General features: G+C 36.8%; 1 pseudogene; it reads left to right on the forward strand.

The window, feature by feature from the left end:
* The first annotated feature begins 12,569 nt into the window (after nucleotides 1-12,569).
* LOC132370193 (NEDD8-activating enzyme E1 regulatory subunit-like) lies at nucleotides 12,570-17,428 on the forward strand (annotated as a pseudogene).
* Nucleotides 17,429-18,602: the final 1,174 nt, after the last annotated feature.

Here is an 18,602-nt window from a genome sequence, read left to right on the forward strand (position 1 = left end):
AACCTCTCTGGACAATGACTAAAGTTAAATAATTTTTTCTCTTATTGGAGCTCAAACTCTGTTCCAGAGATTGTGCTACACTGGGACAACAGAGATGAGTAGGACATTGTATTTTTCTCAAGGAGTTTTTATTTGTCCAGATGATAGATAACAAATAACTTCAATATACCATAGTAGTTATAAATATCAGTCTTCAGTTTCTTCATTCATTCATTAGAGAAACAGGAGAGCATAACAGTTAGCAGGTCTTGAAACATACCTTTTGGGCTTGATTTCCAGTTCTGCTTTTTTGTAGCAGCCGTGGGATTTGGGGCATATTACTAAACCCCAGTTTTTCCATCCCTATAAAGGGTAAAAAATATTACCTAACTCCTAGGATTATTGTAAAGATTACAACATGCAATACGTGCAAAGCTCTTATATGTGGCATATAATGCACATTATACAAATATTAATTATTCATTCATTTATGCATGCATCTGTAAACATTTCATTTTGCAGAGATTCATTTCAATTCCATTGCAGTGTCCAGCTGTCCTGGGTGTGAGTTTGTCACAGCAGTTGTCTCAAGGGGTGAATGCTTTATTTCCAGCTTTGCTCCTTGTGTAGGGCAGGGAGACATTTAAAAAATAACCTGTTTCCCGTTATCTGTGAATACTTATATATACCTATGAATCAAGCATTTTGACCTGCTGACTTTTTAACTTAAATTCCTTTTCTTGGTAAAAAGACACCTAAGTTTCTTGTTCTATTTCTGTGATTTCTTCTTCCCAATCTGGAGTTTTCCATTTGCTTCTGTTGGGGAGAAAAAGCTTTTCCTATATCCTGTTGGATTCAAACTTGGGAACTGAGAATTAAACTGACAAAAACCGGACTTCCTTGGAGGCGCAGTGGTTAAGAATCCATTTGCCAATGCAGGGCACATGGGTTCAAGCCCTGGTCTGGGAAGATCCCACATGCCGCGGAGCTACTAAGACAGTGCGCCACAACTACTGAGCCTGTGCTCTAGAGCCCACGAGACACAACTACTGAGCCTGCGTGCCACAACTACTGAAGCCCGTGCACCTAGAGCCCATGCTCCACAACAAGAGAAGCCGCCGCAATGAGAAGCATGTACACTGCAACAAAGAGTAGTCCCCGCTTGCTGCAACTAGAGAAAGCCCACGCAGCAACGAAGACCCAACACAGCCAAAAATAAATACATAAATAAATAAATTTATATTTTTTAAAAATGACAAAAACCAGATTTTCAAGAGAAAAGACAAATTTAATCATTTACACATGAGAGTTCACAGAAAAAAATGTGACTCAAAGATGTGGGTAGAATTGGAGGAGGACAAGGAGGGCACTAGAGGGCAAACAAATGACTTTTTGGAAAGATACGGTCCTTTAGGAGAATATATGGGAGATGACAGGTTTGTGACAATGGCTGTTTAGTGGGGTGTGGTGGCTTCTCGTCTCCAGTGATAAGAGTCAACCACCTTCTCTGGTTGCTCCTGGGGAAGGCATCTGTGGCGATGGAGGTTTTTGAGCTCTTTTGGGAGGCTCTGCTTTTAGGCAGATGAGAGACTTCAGGACCTCAAATGCCTTCTGCTCAAAATAACTTTTTTGCCACGCATATTCTGGACCCCCTCGCTTGTTCCTCAGGATTGGCTGACACACCCTCATCTTTCATTTGGTGATCACCCTCCCACTCCTTTACTTCTACTCAAGCTTTGGTAAGCATTCTCTCTACCCAGCACCTTTCTCAATTCGAATATTCTTTTCAGGTTGCCATTCCTTCATTACCTCTTATTTGTTTGCCCTCTGGAGCAGACCTCTCAAGCATATCTGCCTCCCTCTTCTCTTCTTTTCATAGGGAATGCAAGAGCTAGTAATGGAACTTTTCTTTCTCAGCAGTCAGCTTCTTGCTGAAGGAAATTAATGGGGATTTATCATGTCAGGCGCTCTCTTTAAAAAGGCACAGAAGGGCACATTGATTTTCTTGATCTTCCCCTTTGACGTGAAGCTGAAAGCCAGAGCCACTCACTGTCCTCTTACCTACAGTGATCTTAAGCGTTCCATTTCGCTCTTACTGTTGACTTTGTATTAATCTGAACTTTTTTTTAAATGAACACATTAAACTAACAATAAGGAAAGATCAAATTGACTTTTCTCTCTGGCCTTCTTGACCCTTATTCCCACGTATGGGTTTTCCAGCATCACTTGAAGGTCTCTGGGTAGCCGCCTTCCCTCTACATCTGGCTTATGGAAAATAAATGCTAGACTGACACTGAGACATCATAATTTTGAATTTTGCTCTGTTGTTCATCTGGGTTATGACACACCACTCAGAAGCTGATAAAAATTCACCAATTTACCAAGCAAGACAGGCAATAATAAGGGACCCATTTTTCTGCTACGGGTATGATAACTGTGAAAATCACCTGCTGAGCAGGGGATAAAAAACTGGGATTCCAAGAATTATTTTTGCTCAGATATTAACTAGGTGTTTTACCATGAGCATTTTTTTGCACTCCAAAAACTCGTACATGAGAATTTTTATCATTTCAATAAAACAGTAAAAATAGGGGATGTATACGAAAGCAATTTAAAAAATAATCTTAAGCTACCTGCAACAGGATCTAAGTGCATAAGGTGTTTAACAATGAAAAGCACATCGATAATTCCAATAGTCTGTATTCACCATGACCCAAATGCTGCCATCATTACGGGAGATATGGGGCACATGTGACCTCCAACAAGAGAGCAGAAAAGGAAAGAGCCTTGCTGTGGACTCAGGCTTTGGAATCCAGCTAAATTCTAAAAGATACATCATACTAGGAAATTTCCTATGGCCTGGAGAATGGCCACCATAACCCAGAGGTATTCCTTCGCAGTTGCCCCTAACATTAATGGGTTAGCCACCATGTCTGGGTTTCTAGTGACAGTCACCAAGAATTTTTCACAGACCAGAACTCTTAAATTTTAATTAATATAGATAAGGACCACTGGAATATTTGTTATAAATGCAGAGTCCCAGACCCCATTCTCAGAAATTGTTGATTGTGAAACAGAGTCCATGCCATTACCCACGAGACCTTGCACAATTGAGTCTCTGCCCATCCCTTCCACCTCAACTTGCACCAGGTTCCCCTTCTGTCTTTCGTCTCCAGCCCTTCCTTTTTGTCTGCAATGTTTCCTCCTGCCAAAAAAGTCCTTGTCATATACTATTCTTTGCACCTGAAACACCTTTTCCTTCTTGCTTCACTTAGTAAATTCCTAGTTCTATTTTAGATGTTAGTTAAAACTTTCCCTTCTACAGGGAAGTATTCTCTGACTTTCTAGGCTCAATCAGATACCTTAATTATAAGTTCCCTCTCACACTGTACAGCTTCCTCTCAGTAGTAATTTTATGTGTGTTTATGTAATGACTTAATTGATGTCTGACTCCTCACATAAGCTCTATGTGAGCAAGAAGTTTACCTTTTCCACGTTATCACCAGTGCCCATGACAGAGCTTAGCACACAGTAACTGTTCAGTATGTGTTCAGCACATGTTTTTTATCAAGGTTTTTTGATGATTCTATGAAAGTGGCCTATAAATAAGACCTTGAGAAATAATGAATTAAGAAAGCACTAACCTACCTTGCTCCTCGAAGGACAACCTATAAGGAAAAACTCAGGACTCTTTTTCAGGAAATAATTCTATTTCCTGAGCAAATTAGGAGTCACAGAAAATTAACAACACAAGTCCAAGGTGTCTGATTGATAAGCCACACCACATAAATTTGGAAATCAGTCATCCATCATTCCATATCACTTGTGGGCTCAACCTCATCAAGACTATATACCCTTTTATGCAATGTATATATATATATATTTTTAGAGAAGCACTTTATTTTTTTTTGGCTGCATTGGGTCTTTGTTGCTGCGCGTGGTCTTCCTCTGGTTGTGGCAAGTGGGGGTTGCATTGCACGGGCTTCTCATTGTGGTGGCTTCTCTTGTTGCAGAGCACGGGCTCTAGGCACGTGGGCTTCAGTAGTTGTGGTGTGCAGGCTCAGTAGTTGTGGCTTGTCAGTTCTAGAGCGCAGGCTCAGTAGTTGTGGCCCACGGGCTTAGTTGCTCCATGGCATGTGGGATCTTCCCGGACCAGGGCTCAAATCCACGTCCCCTGCATTGGCAGGTGGATCCTTAACCACTGCGCCACCAGGGAAGTCCCCTACGCAATACATTTCATATTGGATATTTTCTCAGTCTTCTTGTTTTATTTTAAAATCAAAGAGATTGTAGTTTTTAATAGGAGGTCCCACACGCTTTGACACCCTCATGCCAACATGACTTTAATGATACTGTGGGACATCTTCTGGGCTCCTCATATAAGCATCATAGGTGTGCCAGAATGAGACAATATGTCAGCTCTCTTAAGCAGTATTTTATTCTGCCCTAAGCAATATTTAATTCCTCTATTTTTAATTAACTATTAAACAGGGTCACTTGCTCAGAAAGTATATTCTTTAACTCTCTTAGGATACATTTTAGCATTCAATAATTTCACAGGTAGGACATTTTCATTAGGATACAGAGAATGGGCAATATCTACAGCAAAATCCTGGACTCCTCCAAGGCTGGATACATAATTTGCAGGACCCAGTACAAAAAGAAAATGTAGAACCCCTTGTTTAAAAATTAGGAGTAGGAAAATGCCATTAGTGGAGCATTTTCCTTTCTTCAGGGTCTTCAGTGTTTCATGTGTTTTTATTGACTATTTAATGTTCCAAGTAAAGAAAAATTAAAATTTTAACTTACTAGCATTTTTTTTTTTTTACTATTCATCTGTTATGCAAGGCCAGTTTTGAATGAATGCACCATTTAAGTTGCATGTAGAATCACTGAAATTAACAGAATTCTTAAGTTTATGGCTTGACCAGGGAGGGTGCCTAAAACTGGCCAGAGCAATAAACACAAATCATACTCAGGAAGATTGGAAAGAGAAATAAAGCATCCCTGCACTCACAGAGCTTGTCAAGAGAGTTCTCCTAGGCAAGTGACACTCATGGGGCAAGTGCAGACTCACAGAAACCAGTAGCCCCATTCTACCACAAGCCTGAGGGTTCTAGGTTAACCCTTCCACCAGCTGCCAGACTGATGTGCCATATCTTCAACTGAAGCAAACTTTAAGATCATCTAAATAAATCCACACATATTTTACATAATGAAAGTGAAGTACAATGAGTTAAATAACTCATTCCTTGGATCACTGTTCATTAGTGACAAAGCAACAGTCACAACCTTCATTTTCTAAATTTCACCCCAGAGATTTTTCTCTAACAAAACATGTTTTCCAAATAATAACATCTCCAAATATTCTCCAACACCATAAATTGAAATATCCAGTTGTTTCAATTTTTTTTTTTTTGCAGGAAGGCAACTAAACTTTACTGAAGAACTGTTATGTACATATTGTTTTTGTTAAATTAAACTTTTTAGGACATAATTATAAATGCATATGCAGTTACAAGAATAATATAGAAAGATCTTGTATACTTTTGACCCATTTTACCCAAAGGTAACATCTTGCAAAACTACAGTGCAATATCATAGCCAGGACATCAGCTTTGATACACTCAAGACTGAGAATCCTTCCATCACCACATGATCCTCCCTATTGCCTTCACATAGCCACATCCACTACCCTCTCTTACCACGTTCCTGACCCCTGGCAATCACTAACATGTTCTCCATTGCTATCATTTTTGTCAATTCAAAGTTGTTACATATATAGAATCATACAGTATGTAAACTTTTGGAGTTGGCTTTTTAAACTCAGCCTAATTCCCTGGAGTTTCATCCAGGTTTTTGCAGGTTTATTATTTACTGCTGAGTAGTATTTCATAGCTTGGATGTAGTACAGTTTGTTTAATCATTCGCCCATTGAAGGCGTGCTGTTTCCAGTTTGATACTATTACAAATAAATTTGCTATGAGAATTTGTGTGTATGTTTTTGTGTAAACATAACTAACTTTTTGTATTTCATGTGTATTATATAGTCTCCATAGTATAGATAGCATATAGTATACAGTATGGTGGATATCACATGTATATATACTAATATACATATTATGTATAATATATATTGTAACACATGGTGTCTACATATAATGTAACTTTTATATTGTATTAATTTTGTTTACCACAATCTTAGTGACTTAAACAACACAAATTTACTATCCTATATTTCTAGAGATCAGAGGTCCTAAAATGAAGGTGTCAGCAGGATGGCTCCTTCTGGAAGCTCTAGGGAGAATCTGTTTCCTTCCCTATCCATCTTTGAAAGGCCATTCTCACTTATCACCTTTTCCTTTTCTTCCATCATCACTTCACCTTCTCTGTTACATTGCCTCTATTGCTTCTTTCTTATAAGGACTCTTGTGATTACGTCGGGTCCATCTAGATAACCCAGGCTAATTCCCCCACCTCAATATCCTTAGCTAGGTTATATCTGCAAAGTCCCTTTTGCCATGGAAGGTAACATATACACAAACTCTGTGGTTTAGGGGATGTACATCTTTGTGGGGACATTATTCTGTGTACCATATATAGGGTAATATACTATATAGCATATATTACATGCAATATATTTATAACAATGTATAGATAGATTGCACATACATAATACATAAACATTCATACACAGACTTACAGGATAGTGTCTGTCTTCTTCACTGCTATATTGCCAGATCTATTGAGAATAGTGCCTCACACTGAACCTCACTCAATAAAATATTTGATAAATAAATAAGACCCTGTATCTTCTTCAACTTATGGAGAATATTTACTAACAAGCTTCCCTTACTTAAAGAAAAAGATAGCAAGGATTTTGTAATACGTATACTAAAGCTTGTTTGGAGGCAAACAATAATTATGATTGTTGTAACATCAAACATCATTAAATCTACTGCAAAAATCTTCCAGCTAAATGTAGGGATTTGAAAATGTCTTGATTTTGCTTAAAGCTTTGTTTCTGCAAAATAAAGAGAAGTAAGATGGAGGAATACTGCTCTAGATCTAATTGCAATCAATGAGGAATAATAGCTGGTAAGACAGACAGCTGAGACCCCTGACAGTGGCCCTTGATTCATTGAGGGTGGTCATTATTGAAGACGAGACAACATGGTTGGATCAGACATATCTCTTGGGTCCTAAGTTCCTAAAAGACAACACAGATCACAAAGAATGGGGAAGGATGAAAGGGATGTTCTGACATTACTATTAAGAGCTAATACTCTACTGTGAGGTGATGGATGTGTTAATTAACTCAGTAGTGGGAATCCTTTTACAACACAGATGTACATCAAGTCATCACTTTCTGCACTTTAAATATATCACAATTCTATTTGTCAATTATACTCAGTAAAGTTGATAAACAAACAAACACTCCTGAATCAACTGGGTGTCACTGAAAGAAAGGAAATAGGGATTGAGCAACCTACCAAGGGACACGCAAACTATTAACCTCCAAATGTATATTCTACTTTTACTACTAATACTAACTCATAATCATTTCATCCTGTCATTAGATCTTTACATACACAATGACTTACATATAATTCCATCGTTTCCTGTATTTGCCTTGCCGTAAAAAAGGTTTGGAAACATGGATCTCTCTTACATCTCCTTACATCCTATATATAGTTCTCATCATCTTCTTAACCATTCACCTTCATTGTACCTTCAAGTAACCTCAAAATGTGTGCTCTCTTCTTACTAGACTGTCTTTTGCAAACTTAAGTGTTTGATGCAAACAATGCAAGGAAGAAACTACAGGAAAATTAGAAGATTTTTTTTAACTTTATTTTTTTAAGAAAGCCAGTTACAGGTTCATGGGAGCAAACAGCTAGTAACCAACTAAACAAGGGCAAGTCTATAACACAAATCCTGTTTAATAGGACTAGCAAGGTCTGGGGTCATGAAAGGTACAAGAACAGTTTCACTATGAAACTAGTGACTGTTTATGTTTATAGAGTAGCAGAGTCATCGCAAGAAAATAGGGTCACAATTCCAAACAAGCTACTGCTCTGACCTCATTAGCCTGCTTACAACTGCCTTATTATTCATTTCACCTATGTTAGCTTTTTACAAGTTCTCAGAGCAACTTTATAAAGCAGATATCATTGTTCCAACTTTACATAAGGGGAAACTTAAACTGATAGTTTATTTGACTGGGTCCTCACCATTTGGTTTTTTAGCTCAGAAAGCATCTGCTTAAAAATGTCTTTCTTCATCACTTTATCCATCACTACCAACCTTTCTTTAATCTGCATCATATAACTCTCTTACTTTTTTGTTACAATTCTCATTTTATGTTACATTTAAATTTATTTACTTAATTTTAGGTCTGTCTCTACCACACAAATATGTAAACTGTTTGAAGGTACAGTATGCATTTGTCTTGGTTTCTTCTGTTTTCCCAGAGCCAAGAATGATAACTGGCCCATAATCAGCACTCAGCATTTATTTTGGAGAGATCAAACACCCAGGTTTTGTGGACTGCAGAGATGTGACTACATATAACAGGAAAATTCAGAAACATACATAAGTTTAGAATCAGGCATTTAAATTTAGCCTGGTATTTTTTTTATGGAAAATATGATACATTTAGGGAAAAACATGTAATTTTTTAAGTGACAGAATTTGAGGAATAAAAAGTTTAATAACTGTAATTTTTCTGTGCTTATGTGGCAATTTTGTCTAGTTGCAGAGTGAAATGCAGTAAAAATCATTGTGCTGGCAATGAAATTAGCAATATATTAAAAGTTCCTTGATCTTTTTATCTATTACATTTCAAAAATGCCACTCGTCACACACTGCAAAATATCTTCATGTAATATGAACACATTTTCCAGGTCATTTTTGCAAATGTGGATAATAAAATTCATTGTTTTCCTTTTTGCTGTTAGCATGATATACTCTCATGCTATTGGTGCTTTAAAAAATGTTGGACATGGGCCAAGTTGTAATCAAGTAAAAATATTTAGGCTAGGCTAGGTAATTCAGATAATTTAGATTAGGCTAGATAATTTCCCAAGCACTTTAAGTGGCTGCAACTTAGTTCTCTTAAACAGCATTGGCTCCATTCCTGTCAACAGATTGGAGTAATAGAGATACCTGTTACCTGTCAATGGGAAATTTTTCAAAAAATCCTTTCAGACATTGACAAGTTGAATGATCTGTCTTGCAGGTGGAGCATGTTCAGGTTCTTTGTGTCTAGTAAACAGACACCACAGGTGGTTTCCTGTCAGGCAGGTGCCAATGAAAAGTTTTCTTTTGCTTTTTTGAGAATAGGTAATTCACTTCATTAACTAAGCAGAAAAAATATCACGCCCATTTTGTTTCTACACCAGAGGTAACAAGTGATTTTTTAGTAACAGACATAGTTCTAGGGTCCCCACATATCACATATCACTTTAGATTTAATAACTAGTATACCTAACAGCCACAGACATTAGGATTTGAAAATATTTGTTTTAAAAGGATAAGTCTGATCACTTTGTAGGAAGTAACACATAAGCCTTAAAAACAAATTTCTTCCAAAAAGTGATAGGAGTCCGAGGAGAGCATATTAAAAATGGAAAAAAAAAATATTTGTTTGTTTCAGTCCTCAAATCTTTACTGAGTATCGGCCAGATGCTATGTCCTATGTTAGACAACGTCTATCAGGTCTTTCTGTGAGTTATTTCTACTTTCCCTTCAGGCCTCAGCTGAGGAATCTTGTCCACAGAGAAGCCTTCCAAGAGTGGACCTTGTATTGTTTGATTCCCTTGTCATATATCCCTATATCCACCTTTATGAATCAATTATGAATATTATCATTGTTAATTTATGATGTGTGCCTTTCCCAACTGTCTGTAAGGTTCCAGAGATTAGAAACTGTGTCTGTTTTGTTTATCAACCCATCTCCAGTATCAATTACTGACTGCCATAAAACAGTTGCTCAATTGTTTCAGTATATGTATCTTGCATAAATGCAAATAATGAAAAATAAAATAATAATACGTAAAATGTAGATCTGCTAAAAGATACAGTAGGGGCCTATGACTTATATAAACACTGGTACCTGTAAAAGTCAGGAAAATTTTCATAGGGAGAAGACAATATAATTTACTTTGCAAAGAAGGTAATCAGGGCCAAGCAGATATAAGGGCAGTCAAAAGGAAAAAAGGGTGTAAGCCCAGAATGTATGGAAATCTACAAACTGGAGCATAGACTGTGAGGTACAGAAGTGCCAGGAAATGAATCCAGGGAAGCAATGCTTTCTAGTGGTCAAGCAGCAGTGACAGTGGCTGCTGCCACATCACTCCCACATTTCCATATACTGCGCCAGTAAAGAAGCAGTGGACCAAATGGATTTCAACAGTTTAATATTCACTCTGCAGCAGGCAGCATGAGCTTCGTGTTTCTTTTCCCCTGTCCCCAAGTCCCACGGGGAAGACGGGAAGCAGGCCCAGGTGAACAATGCACAGTGGATCTATAATACAACTGAGGAACCCAAGCTTTGTAACCCCACACCCCCATTTTTATAAAGAGAAACCTGAACAACCTTTGCCTGGCAGGGAGGCATCATCTTTATTATCCTAGTTCAGAAATACATCTGCCTTCTGACCAAGAGGGAGAAACTACCTCTAGTTTCCGCAGCTGTCTGCTATGCAAACCTCCTTGTGAACAAACTCTGTCACAGGGTAATGTAGAAATGTCTTGGAGAGAACTGCTTCTCAACAGTGGTGAGAATACATTTTTGAAAAGGCTTCTTTATTCATTAAGACATTTTAATTTATATTTTTCTGTTGATGGGAAGATAATGACTAACTGTATGTGAGTGAAAAGTGGTACCATATTTCTAGATAAGAGAGTTAAAAAAATGTTCTTATCAAGGATGATAGGTGAGTAGTAGTTGTCTCATATCTCAAATACCCAAACACTAAATGCCTATAATATCCAACCAATTTAGTCACTGGACCTATCTTTTGAGATATATGCATAGAAACTCTTAGTGGAATGTAAATTTATAGTGATGACTAGAGTTTTAAACTTTTCTGGGTTTCTTTAGAATTTTATCTGTGTCAATTCACAACTTTGAATTACTCTTCATATTTTATAGCACATAAAACCTTTATGGCATATAATGTGATTCTTTTGTTAATCTGATTCATATCACCTTCCCAAAAGCCAGATTTTCTTTTGTCTTCCAAATTTCAATAAGAGCTGTTATTTTTCTCCTTGCAATGACTTATTTCAGAACAGTAACTTTTTATGACCAACTATGTCTATTACAAAGTTAAGTTTCAGAGTTGCTTTACACTTAGATCTTCTTCTAGTAAAAATGTTCCCACAATGAAGATTTTCTCTTTGAAACGTTAATAAAGCTGAGGAGATGATGTTAGGTGTAGAAAATGAGAGCTATATTCTTTGCTTTCTAGACAGGTATTAAATTAAAATTAATCATAAATTTAATTCACCAGAGATGGTGGATGTTTGAAGGAAAATGAGAATGAAAATGGGTCTAATTCACTCATTTGACATTTATTTAGTGTTTTATGTAGTCTAGGCCTTCTCATGTTTTCATGGAATCACAAGAAAAGAATAATTCTTGGTGTATACCCTCAAGGAGCTTTCAGCATAGTGAGATAAACAAAAGGAAGAAACCCTTTTTAAAAAGCATGGAAACCTTGAATACGTTAATACACACAGTAGCATAAGAAGTTTCTCCCCATGGAGTTTTATACAAAGTTGTTTAGCAGAGAACCAGAATGAGATATTGGTTTTGAGGTATGAGTAGAGATTAATAAAGTAGAGTCTGAAAGGAATGATAGAAAGAATGGTATGGCACATTAAAGGAAATATGTGAAAATGTGTGTCATTTTAAGGAAAGCCTAGAATGTGTGTGAGGGGCAGGGCTGGGATTACAAGCTGAAGGAGTCACAGGAAAGGGACAGGATATGAGACTACAAAGTTAGGTTGGAGCAGGTCACAAATGTCCTTGGATGCCTTGTTGCACAAGCGCCTTCATTTTATTTTTTTAGAGGTGATATAGATCAACAAGAAACTTCTGACCCCTGTTCTAAAAAGGGTAATTCAAAAACATTGTGGGAGTGTTTTGGGAGGAGACAAACCTGGATGCAAGGTAGGACTCCAGTTGAAATTGGAACATTAGAAGTGAGAACTGTGAAAAAATAAGGAATTGGAATATATTTCCAAAATTGATAATATTTGGTAACTGGCTGTTTGGGGTATGGGTATGAAAACAGAAGTAAGAAAGATCATGAGATCTGGAGTTCAAACTAGAAATAAACTAGTATTTTGGGGAGACTGAAAATGAATTGGAAAGTAAGATAAGATAACATGAAAAAGAGCTTAGAGTTCATCCAAGTTGTCATCCAGATGCCTTAATGCATTCTATGAAGCAGAAAACTTTATTTAATGTGACTGTGTATTAGTAACTTCACTGGAAGGTCTGAACCTAGAAAACAGGTATGAACAATCTGATTTGTGTCCCTCTTTGCACTTAATCAATGAAATTGCAAATCAACAAAATGGAGTGTAAATAACTTGGCAGCTTTTCTAATAGTGTTGTGAGATTAATTATCAATAAAATCAATGTATTGTATACCAGAAATATCCTATTGAAACTTTGCAAAATCAAAACAAACAAATCATGTGTTTATTTTCTTCCCTTGTGAAGGAGGAAATGATTGTTTGGTCAATGTAATTGATATATCATTATGTGAAGTATAGTAATAACAACTGTACACCTTTCTCAGTGCTGGAGCACTGCCTAGAAAATAGTGTGTCCTTAATAAGTATTTGCATGAAAGAAAAACTCAGTTCTCCAGATGTTATCTGCAGACTCTAGTATGTCAGTAGAATTTAAAATTTTACACACGACCTTTAATAATTCAAGTTATTCTTGTGTTAACTATTTTAACATCATAAATTTTAAGCTGATATTAAGCTTATAATTGCATAAAAGTCTTTAAAGGTGCTCAGTAACTTTTTGTTTGAGGTCATATTTCCCAATAGCTGAACTCAGGCCCAGCCCAGGAGAATTCAAGGATCACAGTGGTTTAGTGTGTCAGTGAAGAGATGGGTGCCCCTCTGTGAGTCTGGCACTGTCTAATCTGGGTTATAAACTAGCAAAGCTCAAAGAATACATGCCTTCCCTGCTCAGACTCAGATCTACTCAGAGAATGTGCCTCTACCTTAAACATGAAAACTCCCAGTAATTCCTCACCCCTACAGGGCTAGGTTTGTTCAAAACTGGTCTGACAATTTGGCATTTGGAGAGTGTGAATTAGGATAAGGGAAAGTCAGTAACCTAGAGTTATGAGGTCATGATTTACAGAATACCGATAAGAGGTCTTGGCTCCAGAGGAACTGTATTTATTTGAATCCTGGTTCTGCCAGTTACTTATTGTAAGTATCTAGCATTCAACAGACTTGTCTGCTCATTCCAAAATAATAGTTGGTGTTAATTATATGCCAATTATCATTCTTGCCTCAAGGAATACAGAAGAAAACAAGACAAATGCATTCTGTACCCTCAGAGAGTTTCCATTCTTATGGTAGAGATAACCAAAAAAAAAAAAGTTAAATGAAATATAAAATTAATATTGTAGTAAAGAAATTAAAATAATATTACATGATGGGGCAATACAGGAAAGGGAACATATTGAAAGAAAGGCCGATTCAAGTCTCTACGGGAAACCTCGATGGGGTTTACTAGGAGCAGGGCACTCAAGGGAAACACCAGGGCGCTGCACATCACAGACCATCAGAGTGGGGAGGCATCCGCTAGTCCAGGGCTGCTCTAATCACCACTCACTGAAGACCAAAGAGAAAAGAATCGGAATGGAGTAAACTGATGAGATACCAAGTTTAATTTTTATTGCATGCTTTTTTTCTTCAGTTGTGCACATACATGTATAACATTCCTGACTTGCTCACAGAACACACCCTGGTTTTAGACAGGACCCACTTCTTTACACTAAAAATTATATTTCATCATTATTTCACAGATACGGGGAGATAAGGCAGATACACCAGTATAAATTCAACACCACTCCAGAATACAGAACTCAACATGCCCACCATCCTGTTTGCAGGACACAGATATCCTTCTCCTATGTAGCACACAAGGAACACATCTATTGCAACACTTAGGTATTCAAAATTTACATACAATTTCTCTCTATATATCCTGTGATACTGTTTGATATTCAATCTGGGACAGAAACTGAAGTATTACCCCCACCCCCCTTTATATTTTGCTAATATATTTTGATAGTGCACATTGAGATTAATTATATAAGATATATATTGGTGGCTATGAAGAGTGGCGGTTAAAGCATCTGGAGACTGAAAATAAGCCCATATGTCCTTGACTTAAGAGGGTTTTTTAAAGCTGATCAAAACTGATCAAAAAAAAAAAAGGCAAGTATCTCCTTGAAGCCATTAAAGAAGAGGTTCTTTACTCACACCATATATGCATGTGCTACTTTCTGGGCAGTGTATATTGTTGAGACAAACGATAATAAAATGATTTGTCAAACTTAGGCACCAAGGACAAATAACAAAACACTAAGAAATCCAATTTAATTTTCTTTCAAATGCCTAAAGCTGAATTCCTGATTAAACTGGTTATTATCTGTGATGATTTTAAAAATTCCTCTCAACATGGACAAAACACAGTAGAGAAAATACTTCCAGCAAAAATAAGAGTGACATTGGTTATGAGAACTAAAAACTGATGTTTTTTTCATATTCCTTTTATTTAAATTCATGGCAATGAATTTGTGATAAAATTATAAAAATAATAGAGATTCACTAATGTCATCATTTTAACAAGGACATTTGGTTTTAATAAAATAATGGATATATGAACACATTTCTATTCTAAATTATGCAAGTACAGTTGACCCTTGAACAGCTCGGGGGTTAGGGGCATGAATCCCCTGCATAGTCGAAAATCCAAGGATAACTTTTGACTCCCCCAAAACTTAACTACTAATAGCCTACTGCTGACTGGAAACCACATAACATAAACAGTCAATTAACACATATTTTGTATGTTATATGTGTTATATATGAATTCTTACAGCAAAGTAAGCTAGAGAAAATAAAATGTTGTTAAGGAAATCATAAGAAAGATAAAATACATTTATAGTACTATACTGTATTTATCCATACCATAAGTTTACTTTGCCTGTTTACAAGATGAATTGTCTGTCAGTACCTACATCAATATTGTCTTATATGATACAAAACACTGTAGATGTTATACATATTACTAACACTAGACATAAAAAAGGGAAAAGATAATGTGAAAAAAATCATATTTATTTACAGATATAATGATTCATGCATTGATAATGAACAAGTAGCAATATGATTGCTTTATGGTAGCCTAATGCCAACTGCCAGATGACTACATGACGAAGGTATAAGTTGAAGATTCTTTGTAGTTTAGAGAGTTTACACAGTTTATACTGGAGATTTCATTATCTATTACAAAATGGTCTTAAAATGAAATCAGAATTGAAGAGTTTTTTTTTTTTTTCCCCCAAGATAACTAGTTTATTCTTATCCCTTTGGGACCTTTCTTTCTCACCTGTGGGGCTCAGTAAACAAGAATATCAAGGAAACATTCAATATCAATGGAATAACCAAACATATGGACAGAAATGTTCACAGTGAAATTTCATTTCTATATTAAACTTTACCCTGTACTGCATTAAAATATTAAAAATGGATTTCACTGTATCAAATCAACATGCTGTACACCTTAAACTTATACAATGTTATATGTCAATTACATCTCAATAAAGCTGGAAAAAAAGAAAAGCGTTTCTGATTAAAAAAAATACTGCAGGAGGTGACTGTGGCACTTTGCAGGGTCTTGGCTTTTTTCTGGGGGACAGGTTTACTGAGTTTATGGAGTAATCATGGGCAAGATTATGGAGTAATCATGGAGTAATTAGTGTCTGCTCATGTTTGCCTAATAAATGCAACAGCCACAGGAACCGCAATTCTTAAGAACTTGGTACTGATTCATTTACAATTATTGATGGATATCAGATAAGCAGAGATGTTGAAAACATTTTTTCTTACAAAGAAGCAATATCAGCAAGAACCGAGATCAAGTTGTCATGGAATTATTATAACAATGAAATGACAATGGGTCTGAAAGTTTGTGGAAGTGAGTTTAGAAAATTTTCTGAACAATGACCTTTCTTTTTCCTCTAGCTTTAGTACTATGGTTGCAACTAGGCTCTCCGAAAGTACATTACTACCTTTGGCTGAGGTCCTCTGGAGTTCTTTAATGGCTCTTTTAATCTGTAGAAGATATACGGCTAGTTGGCTATAGGAGGATCATTATAAAAGAACATCCAGATAATGGAATTTTACCCAGATGATGCACTGGAAGATCTACAACTGGATAAACCATTTCCTGAGCTGAGAGAACATTTTCAGTCTCATGATTTGGATCATATGGGGGGAAAAGGTCCATAGCCACACTCCATAGATTATAATCATCGCTAAATATTTAGCACAGTGGAACAGTGAAACAAATGGATGAACACCTAAAATGTACAAAGAAAAAGAGAACTTTAGATATGTGATTAGATAAGGGGTTCTAAAGAATGAAACTGGGGCTCCAGAAGCGAATTTTGAAGAAGCTATTAAAAATATAAACACAGCAATAAATATAACTCAGACTCCAATCAATATTGAAGATATATTTAATGATGATTGCTGCTTGAATATCAGCAAATAGACACCATCCTTTTGGATTTCAGCTTATGCCTTAAATGACTGTGTGGCCAAGGAGGACCAAAGATGCCTGTTTGAGGCATAACTTCCTACATGATTGCAGATTTTGGTGTGTATATATAAAACTGCAAAATGTTTACAGTGTTAAAGCGAAGAAAGATGCTTCTTCTGCGAATGGTTATGTTGACAAAGTACTGAAGCCCATAGGCCAAGCAATGGAAGCTGTTTCAGAGAAAGAATTAAAATTTTTCTGCAGTAATTCTTCATTTCTTGGAGTTGGTAGATGCTGATCTTTAACTAAAAAATGTGGTTTGGACACAATTAATAAAGATGGAATCATTTCCAGTATGAACATTCCAGATAATGAGATAGTACTGTACTTAATGTTATGGGCTGTTGATGGATTTCATAAAGGACATAGTAGACATCCAGGGGTATCTATTAGCTTGAAGAAAACATAGGAAAGTCTTGTCTCACTGGTTTCCGTTAGGAATATAGGTTATCTGTAATGGTGAAAGATGATTATGTCCACAAATTGTGCTGTTATGGAACTGCTGAGCCACACATGATTACTGCTGCCCAACAGGTTACAACAGTTACCACCGAACATTGTCATTTTTAATAACCTACTTATATCTGCATGTCATAAACTTCAGGAACTTCCTCATTATAAAATAAGCACCCAGTGCAGTGTGCTAATAATCAAAATTATAATTGTCTTCAGATTGTGCTCAAGTCTATGAAATTCAAAGGGAAAACTCCTAAATTGTTGTTTTTTTAATAATCCTTCTTCTCACTTGTAGAAAGAAAAAAATGTATCTCAAGTTATTCTGCCATCTAATGACACACGAAGGACTGGTACTGTCCTATACTCTTTATCATAATAAAGAGTAAACAATTTGGATGAAAACCTGAAGCCCACATTCCTAATGAGGGAATTTGATAACGGTGGGGGAAAAGGAGAAATGATCACTTTTCTTCCTTGAATCACTCTGTCTTTGCTTGACTTTTTGGATCCCATCTTCACTTGATTTTCTTCTTACACTCTTACTGTTCTTTCTCAGTGTCCTTGGAAAGTTCTTCCTCACATTCTTGACATCAAAAAATTGGAATGCTCTGGGGCTTCATTCACGGACACTGTTCTCTCTTCTGCCTACATGCATACCTTAGGTGATACAATCCAATTGCTTTACTTTGAGTACCACCTTCAAAGGAATAAATCCAGATGCACACGTTAAATCCATCCTGCCTCCCTGCGTTCTGGGTATACTATGTAACTGACAAGACGCGGTGGTTTCATCGTGGGTCAACCTGGCTAATCTGGGATAATATTTCCCATAATTCCCTACTCTGTATATTTCCAAGTTAGGGTAGACCACAGAAGAAAATGAGATTTGAAAGCAAAGCCATGGACATTTAAGTACTGAATGTGCCTGGTGCTGCCGCAGCTCACACACATTTCACTAGTCTGCTGGCTCACCTTGTTAATGAGGAAGGTCACACTATCCAATCCTTTCTGGCTGCCATTGCATTTTCTCTTGTCAGCTTCTCTGGTTGGGGCCAAGCACATCATGCATCTCTGTAGCAAAGTGATCCAGCTTCTTCTGCAAGGCAACCCTCATCATCGAGGTTAGAGGGAGTGACAGAGAGACACATGTTCTGACTTGTTCTCACAGGTTTTATTTTGTCATCGTAGGTTGTTCCATGCTGTTTCAGGGCTCATTTTGTACTGCTTACTTTCTCTTGCCATCTGTTTTCTCCCCAACTGCCAACCCTGCTGCGGAACAGTGGTTTTA

The sequence above is a fragment of the Balaenoptera ricei genome, chromosome 8 (genome assembly GCF_028023285.1).
Source record: "Balaenoptera ricei isolate mBalRic1 chromosome 8, mBalRic1.hap2, whole genome shotgun sequence".
NCBI lineage: Eukaryota > Metazoa > Chordata > Mammalia > Artiodactyla > Balaenopteridae > Balaenoptera > Balaenoptera ricei.